The sequence below is a fragment of the Protopterus annectens genome, chromosome 5.part1 (assembly GCF_019279795.1).
Source record: "Protopterus annectens isolate FY-2018-M chromosome 5.part1, PAN1.0, whole genome shotgun sequence".
In the NCBI taxonomy this organism is placed as follows: domain Eukaryota; kingdom Metazoa; phylum Chordata; order Ceratodontiformes; family Protopteridae; genus Protopterus; species Protopterus annectens.
The window spans coordinates 634004855-634017306 of record NC_056736.1 but is presented as its reverse complement, the minus strand read 5'-3'; the positions used below and the strand labels follow the sequence as shown (position 1 = coordinate 634017306).

The 12452-nt window shown below is 38.3% G+C and overlaps 1 protein-coding gene across 3 annotated transcripts in view; it reads right to left on the bottom strand.

Annotated features, from left to right (window-relative positions):
- The window catches only part of KATNAL1 (katanin catalytic subunit A1 like 1), a 928864-nt gene that overhangs the window by 219826 nt on the left and 696586 nt on the right, over window positions 1-12452 (bottom strand). The gene's annotated exons all lie outside the window — the stretch shown is intronic.

Here is a 12452-nt window from a genome sequence, read left to right as displayed (position 1 = left end):
AAGTCTGCTATAAGCAGCTCAACACTACACACATGAAAAGTGTGACTGAATACAAGCATATTTTTGTAACTGTGATGCAAGATTCTACAGCACTGTACCACTACTACAAACCAAAACCTAAAACCTTAATGTAACACACATTGGTTAACAGTATGACACTGTGTCTAAACTAATGAGAGAATACTGACTAAATTAACATCCTATGCACTTGGGACCAAGTCCCACAACCTTCTTTTCCCTATAACTAGGGACATTTCACTTAATGCTACAAACTCCACATTCATTCCTGAAATACACAATCATAATTATTCAAAATGGAATATACCTAAGTATAGTAATTAAAAGAAGAAATGCAAATAAATACTGACTCACCTAGCAAAGGAGCCAGACAGAATCCATCCTGACAAAGGAAGTGGTGGGGACATTAAAAATACAAATCTTTGCAGTGGTATGCAGTATTTCCTTGTGCCTTCAGAAAAAATAATTCAAATAAGCACAGGGCAGAATTTAACTACAAGAGGCTACCACTTTAGAGGGCTGAGCAAAGCCAGATTTTTCAGGCTTCTGCCATTAAAGAAAGCAGCAGATATAAACACACCATAGAACAAAGGACAAAAAAATCTAGTTGTATCACTACAATCAGCTAAAAGCTTTACTGAAGTCTAACCACCTGTGGCATAAATGTGCAAATAACAGTTGTACTGATTCATGGGAGAATGCATTGCGACTTGAGCTTCATACTCTAGAAACAAGACAGTAAATGCCTAATAGTCTCTGTCTCTCTCTCTGTGCTTGTGTGTGTGATTTACATTTTTTATGAAAAAAGCAATTATATTTATCTCATAATAGTACAGCTTTCTGCATGTTTTATTGAAAGACTACTACAAACATCACTTCAGCCTGTCACATTTTTCTCTGAAAACTACATTTGGCTTTAGCACCATTCAACTTTTCTACATTTCTTCCTTATCTGCAGAACCAAACAAGTTTTCTTCCTCAAGACATGAAGCTTGAAGATAAAACAGGAGTTTGTTAATAAAAACAAAATGTCAGGCCTTAGTGCACTGAAGCATCATGGTCTTCAGGATGATGTGGGGAGAGGGTCAGATCTAAATAAATATGACCTCATTGTTGACATGCCATTGAGTGCATAACCCTATGATAGTCTTCCCTGTTCGCTATTGCTTTCACTTGGGAATACCCAGGATTGGGGAAGCAAATGGGTACGGCTGATAGAATGCCTTGATGGTTGGTTGGCACAGCAGGGAAAAAGCACACAAGAAAACATTTTACCCCAAGATCTTGGCATGTACTTAAGACAGTGTATTCCTTCTTTGCATGTGTAACTTTTTGTGAAGGTTTAAACTGCCTCTGTGGATTCCTTTGTACCTATGTGTGAGGCAGGGTACCCCATTCGTGTGCAATTGTGCCCTTCAGGCTAGACAAAGGTCACTCATTTTGTTCATTTACTCAGCAATATTGCACTCCTGATTTGTTACCAAAGTGTCATATCTTCAAGAAAGGCACAGAGTAATTTATACTTTATCATAACATTTCTCAACATTTCAAAACAACTTTGCACCCATTCACACACTTAAGTGCTTATTTCTGCAATTAAATCACTCATACTGCCCTCTCCTTTTTATGTTCTATAAGCAATTTTCCTGGATGTATCAGGAATAAGTTTAAAGACTGAGATGGTCAAATGTAAAATTTAAATAGGCTACCCGGTCATCAACATTTTACTTGAATAAAGCAAAGCTCTGCCTAAAAACAGTGGCTTTAAATACCTTACCCATTGTCCTTGGTCAATTTGGTGCTGACTGCACATACATTCAAATACTCAAAATGATCAAAGTCATTCTCCTTTTAACACTAAGGAATAAGTAAGTTATGTACTTATCCTTTTCTTCCAAGTCCATCCAATATGACAGGCGGGTACCAAGCCACTCCTTGGAACTGATCTAGCCACAATCTAGACTAGTGCTCTAGTGTATCGAGTTTCTACAAAAAACATAGCCACAACCCCCCAAGAGCCTTCCCTTTTTATTGTGCTTGCTACCAAGTTGCCACCAGTACCAGGATAACAACAATAAAGGATTTAATAAACAACTGAGACATGACAAACTGGATGGGGGAAGGAGGGAAGGATGTTGTATAGAACAGACTTGGATGAAGAGGATCCAGTGTTATGGTAAGCACACAAGTTCTGCATCCTATTTCATTTGTCTGTCTAATCTGACAGTTGGGCAGAATTCCAAGCTACTTGAGCTTTTCGGTGGTATCATGACAGGATACCTCTGAGGACAGAACAGCTGGAGCTCTTGTTTTATAAATAATGCCCAGTGTATAATGTTTGGCAAAGGTGTGTAGTGTACACGATGTGGCTGCTGCACAGATATAATTTATGGAAGAATTCCTGCAAAAAAGCCATAAGAGTTGCCACAGATCTTGTGGAAAAGGCCTTAAGTTTCTGAATTTAGGGTCCTGTTGTTCATAGACCAAACAAAGGAGATACAGTCTGATAGCAATCTGGAGAGTGTCTGCTTAGAAACTTGGGAGGTCAGCTTTCTAGAAGCAAAGAAGACAACCAACTGGATGTCCTTTCTGAAGGATTTGATTCTGTGTGGATATTATCAGAGTTACATGTGGACATCTAAGGTGAGTAGTTGCTACTCTTCTTTGAATAATTTGGAAAGAACAGTAGAATATTAACAGACTCCACCTTTATGAAAAAAACAAATATGGTGGAATAACAATTAAAGCATGTAGTTAATAAAGTCATCTAGCTGATGTAACAGCCACTAGGAAAGAGAGTTTTCCAAGTTAAATATTTAAAGTCTGTGGATGAAGCTGACTGGAACTGAGGCTTTGTTACTGCCTCAAGGACTACATTTAAATCCAAAGGTGGAGCACAGTCCTTAATGGGATAGCAGAGAAGAAAATTCCTTTGAGGAAGGCCTTGCAGAACTTATGAGAAGCCAAAGAACTGTTTTGGTGTACAGGGTGGTAATTTGAAATGGCTGTTAGCTTAACTTTGATGGTGGAGTAGATGGAACCTGCTTCAAATAGAGGAGAGTAAAGAGAAACAGTAAAACAACTGTAATAGAAGTGTTGTAAGGGTCAAGACCCTGACTGTTAGCCCAGATAAAAAACATTTATTCCCATTTACTTTTTTTTTTTTTATTTTGTTGAAAGCACTCCTTCTGGGAAGCTGATAAAATGCAAATTACACTTCCAAAGAAGGAAGCATGTTTTTCCATTGGGAAATTGGAAAAACTAAGCAGTAACACTGAGTTTATGAAGGTCCAGGTGTGTTTGACCAGAGGGGTGTGAAAGGAGATCTGGTTGTGGATCTTCGAGCCAAGGGGGCATTTTTAAATGAAGTCTGAACAGGGTGAACAAAATCTGTCAGGGCCAGATATATTATATATATAATAATTATTTATACACACATACACACACACACACACACACACACACACACACACACACACACACACACACACACACACACACACACACACACACACAAACACAAACACACACACACACACACACAACACACACACACACACACACACACACACACACACTGGTCTACCTCAGAACATCGATGTATCAAAATATCGTCTGTCACTTAATCAAGATCAGAACGATGAAGCTCCACTATCTTGAATGGCCAAAACATCAACCAGCTATAACATCAAACAGTGGGGCAGCAGATGTTTTATGAGATAACGATACAGCAGGGAATGTAGTTGTGATCTTTCTCACATGTAGTGAGATCTAAGAATTGTATAATTGTTTATATATTATAACGTGCAGGAGATGTGTTTTTTAATGTTGTTAGTTTTTGATGTTGTGGAGCTTCAATGTTTCAGTCTTGATTATGTGACAGTTGATGTTTCGGTAAGTCAACTTTGTCACATTGATCACATGAACATATACACACACATGCACGTACGTACGCACGCACGCATGCAGGCACACACGCAAAAGCTGTAAAAAAAAATTGAGAGCAATGAAACATATCAAACTGTGACATTAAAATTTCAGTTAAACTTTATATGTTGTGCACATGACAATCCTCCTTTCAGAGTTTTTAGAGAAGTTTAAAAGATTTAAAGCTGGATGCTTGGACACAAAATGGGCCTAAGGCTGCTATTAAGTCCTTAAGGATTTTGGTGCATCTCAATGATATGGCACACTGCCCCATTCTGAACAAAAAGTTTTAGTCATGTGCATTTTACAGTTACAGTTGTCTGGAGAACTGTATATGTGTATAGTATAGTTTGAAACCCCTGCACATTCTAGTGGCCTTGTAAGCCTCGTATTGGAGTCTATCTTTGGAGGACTGTAGCTCTGAAACAATCTGACATTTTTTGTAGTAAAATGTTTTTTGACAACAAATCTATTTATTCAGCTATAAACTGCAGTTAGATTACACTTTTAGCTGCTCAATTGTGGAACTGCTGCATGTTGAATTTCAGAAGGCCAAATAAAATTTTCCAGTAATGCTTTCTCTTTTTTCTTTTCTTTTTCTGTACTAATATTTAAATGTTATAAAATGTCATGTCTACAGACAAATGAATAGCGGTTTTAGCTCTTATGTTAAAAAAGCAAATTATGTTTATAACTTTGTGTATTATGTATTCACCCTTTCAAGAAAAAGTAAAACTGTGCTGGTTTGCTGTGAAATTAATTTAACGGCACCTGCCTTAGAGATGCTGTGAAATTATAATAATACAGTAACAGCCTGAAAGCCAAAACATGGTTTGCATTTTACTGTTTTCCTAAAATAGAACAAACAGCAGTTTCAGCTCCAATCATACGCATACTATCCTAGCGTAATGTGCCCTTTCTGACATGGTGCATCTCTACTAACTATAAAAAAGTCTCATAAAGTTTTCAAAACAATGAAAGCTGTGATGATCATTTTCTCTTTAGAGTTATAAATGCGTGCGCGCACACACACACGCACACACACACACGCACACACGCACACACACACGCACACACGCACACAACTGCTCCTGCCAAGCCAGATCAATGGCTGTCAAAATTTGGTCAAGTAAAAGAAGTGGTCAGATACGTTCAAATACAGTAAACTTTAACCCCACCCCAAAAGATTTCTAAAAATATTTGATTCTGATGAAAGTGAAAGTGAAAGGAATAATGGCCACAATAATGTAGTTCATCTTAATGCTCTGAGACACCTTGGGACACCTACAAAGCCCCCCATGACAAGGTCTATCAGTGATCATTTAACAATCTTCATGCAATTATCCTTTGCTTTGATATACAGCTTACCTCCTCCCCAGATGCAGACACTATGTACACCTTTGTCTGACTGTGATGAAAGTAAAAGAAATGCTCACGGCAATGGATTTCACCTTGTTTCTATCAGACTTGCACACTCCCCTAATAAGTTACTAAAATTATTATTTAACACTGGTCATGTAACTGCCTTTTGCTTTCACACAAAGTCTGCTTCATTACATCTATAGATGGTCTAGTTTTTCCACACACCTTTAACCTTCTCTTTGCCCTTACTATAAGGTAAAACTAGGGTTCTCTCAAAATTTCTTTGATCCATAGAATTGAAGTTATTTACAGCATTGTCACTTGCTATTTCTTTATGAAGCCCAAGCCCAAGCAGGGGTTTATATTTAACCCCCCAACCTTTGATAATTGCTGTCTTTATCCTTCTTATTAAGAGTTGTGGATACTCCTTCTCTAAAAACATCTTCTCGAAAATACCAGCCTCTTTCATCTGTCTTTGTTTGATGTCATCCTGGCTATTCTAATGTACAAATTATTTAGGGAATTACCATGTTTTGTATATAAAACTCTGGCTAAATTCAAAGAAATTTTGAAAAGACCAGTGAGACAGAATAATCATTTAGTCCAACTTTCTTGTAAGACAAGTACCAAGAAAAATGGTAGATGTGGGCAATGTCGATATATATTGGAAGACAGTGAAATTCAGATGGAAAACACAACCAACCAGAAAATGGTTCTTATACATGGCAGCTGCAATAGCAGTGGTTTCATTTATATAGCGAGATGTGAATCCTGTCTTGCATTTTATATTGGCAAAACTGAAAAGCTGTTTAAAAAGTGAATTTATGAACATTGCTACACCATACAAAAATGTAATCTTAATACTGCATTATATGAATGCTCCATTAATTCTAATCATTTTAGTCATTTTAACTTTAGTATTTTGAAAATCATACCTCAAAATTCCAGGGGTGGAGTGTGGGAAACTGAAATAGAATATAGGGAGATTTACTGGCAACTTCAATTGAATGCCATGGCTCTCCCTTGTATTAATGATATGATTTAATTACCCCTATTTTGAAATTAAGAGCAGCAAAGTTATGATGTAAAGCTTTTGATTTTTTAACAATGTCATTATATTTTTATTGACCCTATTTTTTAAGACATGATTTTAACACAATTTTGTGGCAATTCTATGGTGAATTAACAATTATTCAATTTATTAGTTTATGGTCTTTAACCATGATATTAACCTTTTAAGATTTTAACTTCAACAGTTCCCATGGAGTTAATGTCCCTTCTAGTTATTATGTATGTATTGTATTTATTATTGTGGTACTGCCTGATTAATTACGACTGATATTAGATTGGTTTGTTTCAATCATGTGACTGGTTTTAATTTATTTTAATATGTAGAAGCAATAAGATAGTTACTGTTCTGATGAAGTACTGTTGGTAATGAGGATGAAAGTGCATGAATTCTAATTTTATTGTCCTCAACTTTTGTTTGTACAACATTTGATTTATTGAAGCTTGCAGTTTAGCAATAGACCACTCAATTTTGTGGATTATTCCTGTGTGGTGATTTTCGTACCTTGTTGGGTTTCCTATGAAGGTGAATTAGTTAATGGTTACAGAAACACATTTCAAATTGTTGCTCTCAGACACATACACTATACCTGCTCCACAAACCACATCAAGGATCATTTAACAGAGGCCATGCAGATGCCATTTGCTTTCACACATAGTCTTTGCCCACAAGCCACCACCTTCTGTGTACTCCTCTGATGTTTGACTACATTTATACTTATTACTCTCAGATGAATATATACTCCCCCCATGAGAGACACATCAATGACCATTTAACAGTGATCATGTAAATTTGTTTTCACATAAAGACTTACCCTAAAAGAAGCAGTGGCTATAGTAATGTATTTTATTTAACTTGAGGATCTCACTCACAGCTCCACCTCAAACCAAACGCCTAATTAAAAAAAATAATAATAATAAGATCACTGCTGGGGGCAGTGTGTACTTCTAGTGTCCTGTCTGTATTTACTGCATGTATGTATTTAATTATCTATTTGCTTTTGTTTACTAGGAAGGTTGGGCTGGACAAAACATTATCTCTTTTCAGTGGACACCCAGAGTTCCAGAAAAATACAGTATAAATTACAAACAATTTCATAAAAATTGTAATTTTCACAAAAATAAATTTCACATAAATTATACATGAAAATGTAAACAGGACACTTAGATATAGGAAAACGCAGAAGATTACATTAATGTATGCCTTATAATCAATACTTATAAGTACACAGTAAAGCAGAGACAATGCACCATTATTTTATTGGAAGTAGAAACAGGATGAGAGTACAGCTGCAGCTTGAGAATCTTGTTACTTAACCACACTGAATTTGTCTGCCATTGATGTTTCTGAGTGGAGTAAGTGTTCATGACCTGACCAGGCAACTATCTCTCAATAGCCATTAGCTCTCCGTTTAATTTCTCCCAATCCTTTGGGTTTCTAATACCATGATGGGAATAGACCCCATTCCTAAGTCGGGGTATAATTAAAATTCATGAAATTAATATTGTTTCAATCTTTGATGTTAGCCAAAAGTGCTCTTTGCAACACCCCTGATGTGCCCAGAATTTACTCATTCTGCAATTCATATGCATGTATTGGTAGCATGAGACGGTCTGCGTATATGACTGTAGATTCTTTTTATTAGACCCATTGCTCCCACTACGATTGGAACTGTCTGGGCATCTTTCTTACACATTGCTCTCATTTCCGCTTGCAAATCTTGATATTTTCTTACCTTGAGTCTCTCTGTATGTGATACACTGTAATCACTTGGTGTAGTAATTCCAATGATAAATGCTACTTTTCTCTTTTTTCATGAATTACTATATCTGAATTGTTGGTAATGGGTGATCTCATTTCATGTACATGTGTTCATTCTCTAAAATGCTTTGTGGTTCTCATTTCCAGTACTTCTCAGCCACTTCTATATTGTAGTGTTAGCACAATCCCCAATGCAACAATCTTGCCATATTATTGTGCCTTTGAGTGTACAGGCCTGCTGCCATGAATGTATCACACCCAGCAACAAGCTGTATGACTGTTTCCAGTTCCTTTTTACAAAACCTCCATTTGTCTGTTTCTCCCATATGTTTAATGGACTTTGTAAACCAACATGTATGTTGTCTGCTATCTTGAACTGCCATTATTAACCTTTAATCCTTTGGTTTCAACTAACTTCTCCATAACTATTCCTGCATCAAATCTTGATCAACATGAGGTTGCACTAGATCTCTACACTTGCTCCTATATTTATGGCCTTTCCACATTTCTTTCCTTCTCATCTAATCCTTCTTGTTATATTCTTTATTTTGTATTTTGGCCGATTCAGTTGTGGTCTGATTTTTGTCTACTTCTGTTAGATTTCCATTCCCGCTTGTCACCTGAATGCTTCTGCTAAACTAATTAGAGAGATCATGGTAGACTTCCTCTCCTCATGTTGTAAAACTTTCACTATGTTTGGATCTGATGGGATCAGTAGATATGTATTCAGTCCTACAACTGAAGATCTATACATGTAATCAATTTCAAGGAGGCCCATATCTCATTCAGACTGTGGAATATATAAACTTGATTTACACTGATTTTTATATATCATTTGATAAGTGTGAAATATTGTTCTTTTTTTCTGTTGAACTGATCTAGTACCCTTTGGGACCAGGCAATCACATCAAAACTATAAGTTAAAACATTAACAGCAAATTGGTTTATAGATTGTACTTTATTCCTAGATGTCAAGGCTGTTTTCATAGGTTCATAGGTAGGTACTAGGCTATCGGCCCTGGGGTCTATATAAGCCTAGCCAAAAAGGTTCCCTGGCTTTTGCCACCCAAGAAAATTATTTACCTGTGCCCCTGTCAAGCAGTGCCACTGAAGTGGCCCCTGGGGTGAATTTTCTATTTCCCATCCAGTAGTCAAGATTTTTCTTAAAGAGGGCCAATGAGGAGCTTTGCTTGACATGAACGGGTAGTTTATTCCAGAGTATGGGAAGTCTCTGGGACAGGAATCTATCCCTCTAGTATGTTCTGTTTATTGTGGTGACAAGGTTTAGGTCCCTGGAGCGTGTGGTTCGGAGAGATTGGGATTTCTTTAAGTGTAGCATGTCCAACAGCTCTGGGTGTGACATAGCTTTGTATGTTAGGCAGAGATCGCCTCTGAGTAGGCGATATGCAACGGAGTAGAGCTGGAGTTTTTTGAGATGGTCTGCGTATGGCATCTGTTTGAGGCCAGTAATCCTCTTAGTGAGGTATTTCTGTGGCCTTTCCAATTGTTGTAGGTGTCTTGTGAGATGCATGCCAAATTGGGCATTGTACTCTATAATGGGTCTGATGAGGGATGAGTAGAGAGGAACAATGACCTCCTTTTTTCTAGAGGAAACCCTTTTGTGATGAGGCGTGCCACATAGAAGGATTTCCTGACTACTGTGACGATGTGGTTATCAAAGGAGAGACTACTGTCCATCTGTGTCCTGAGGTCTCTTATCACACTTTCAGTGTTTAGTGAGCTACCGCCTATGTGGTAGTTCATGGGTACCGAGTTTTTCCCAAAGGGGATGACAATGCACATCTTAGCATTGAGCTTGAGGCCATGACTTTGACACCAAGCATCTGTCTCTGTGAGGCCCTTCTGTAGAATGTCTGCATCATTAGGTGATTTTATTATGGCTCCCAGTTTGCAGTCATCTGCAAACTTTGTTAGCCAAAGTCCTTCTGTGTTGGCCTGCACTTCAGAGAAGTGGATGCCGAACAGGAGAGGACCTAGGACCAAACCCTGTGGTACTCCACTCATCACTGGTCTGAAGTTGGACTTGGAGTCGGCTACTTTTACTGTGTGGATTCTGTCAGTGAGCCAGTTGGCCACCCATCTTGTGACATAGGGATTTATGCCCAGTTTAGTGAGTTTATCTATAATTCCAGAGGGGGACAGTATCAAAAACCTTGGTGAGGTCAAGATAGGCTGTGTGCACTACCTTGCCCTCATCTACGGCTCTAGTGACTGCTTCAAAGAAGTCAATCAAGTTTAGTAGACATGATCTACCTTTTACAAAGCCAAACTGAGTGGGGTCCAGGGTCAGAAGGTTACCTATGTCTTTGTTTATAAGCTCCAAGATGATATGCTCCATGGCCTTGCAGACCAGGCTCATCAGGCTAATGGGGCAGTAGTTTCTGGGGTCCATGGTGGCATCCCCTTTACGGAGTGGGATAACCGTCGCTGTGTGTCATTCAGTAGCCACATAGCCTGAGGTGAGGCTATAATTGAATATGGTACATAGATGGGGTGCCAGTTTGTTCTGTAGTTCGTGCAGTATGCAGCCTGAGATGTTGTCTGGTCCCACTGATGCTGTGTTCTTGGCTTTGGAGAGTGCAGTCTTTACTTGTTCATCTGTGATTACAGGGGCTTTGCATTCTTCCAGTATTAAGATGGGGCCTTTGGAGGGTGAGAGGGGGATAAAGTTAGCAGTGAACCTATCTGCCAGGATGTTGGCAATATCGGTTGGTTCTGAATATTTAGTGCCATTGTGCTGTAGCTCAGAGCAGATCTGAGTGTTGCCATTGAGATTCTTGACATAGGTGTAGAATGCTTTGTGGTTGTCTTTGGAATCAGTAGCGATTTTATTTTCATAACTGGCTTTGGAGCATTTTATGAGGGATCTCAGCTTCTTGCTGAGGCTGACCAGGGAGTTCCTCCAATCTTGGGATTTTACTCTGTTTTGCAACAGCTTCTTCCTTCTGTTGTAGAGTTTGTTTATGGCAGGGGACCACCAGATTGGCTTCCTTTTTTGGAGGATAGCATCTTGGTTCTGTTGGGTATGGCACAATCCATGCACTCGTGTATGTGCTTTTACAATGCATTTGTGTAAGATTCAGCAGTCGTACTTCTATTTATCGTCTGCATGGGTGTCATGAAATTTGCCACTTCTGTCTTAAGAAGCATGAAATTGGCTTTGGAGTAGTTTTTGACGGTGGTTTCCTTAATGGGGGTGGGGGGATAGGGATGTCTAGGATGATTAGCTTGTGGTCGGATCTGACCAGTGAGGATTTGGCTGGCCACTAGCGTGGGACACCGGTTACCCATACTGGTAATGACCAGGTCCAGGATATTGCTGCCCCTGGTGAGGGTGTGGACAAGCTGATCCAAGGCACTGGAATTTATGAATTCCAGAAAATGTTGAGCCAATGAGTTGGTACATGAGTAGGTTTCCCAGTTGATGGTGGTCACCCATAATTAAGGTATTGGGTTGCACATTAATATTTTCCAGTATCTTAAGAAATGAAGAGTGGGAATCCTGGGGTATGGTGGGGGATCTGCAACAAGCTACAACCTGGATTGCAGTCTTGCCCAGTGTTAGTTGCACTTGGATAATTTTGGATGCATTATGTTGAGCAACTAGCCTGGAGGTGTGGAAATCCTTAATGAATATGGACACGCTTTCAATATTAGTTTTAGTCTTCTGAGGTATTCCTTACCGATGCTTATTCGCATTTGTTCATGTTTTATTGTTGCTCCTTCATCAATTCCCAAATATTTATACACTCCTTGCTCAAGTTCCTTTATATAATATTTCTGTCCTAGATTAACATTTTCTTGGTACTGCAACTTTCCTGCTTTAAACATTGTGTTTGCACATTTATGAAGACCAAATGTCATTCTTACAACATAAACTCCTCATCTGATGAACTATACAGTTTTAAGTCACCCACAAAAAGTAGATGAAACATTTTTAAGCAATTTTGTTTTCTGGGAGTAATACTATAACCATTACCTAATATATTAAGTACACAGCTTAATGGGTTAACGGCAAGATGAAACAGTGGTGATAAAGAATCACATTGGAATGTCCCCCTTTGAACTTTTATCTTTGGGATAATATTTTTCCCTTTGTCATGGCTTAATTGCAAAGCTTTATTTAGCAACAAATGATCCATTGTTCATATGACTCTCTTTTATTTATCCTTTTGTTTTATTGCCCCAATTGATTTCTTCTGTATGACTATAAACTCTGCTGCATCAATTCCAGTATATTGTTTGTACATCATCAGAAGGCAAGTTATTGTTCATTAGTTTTTAGGATAGCTTA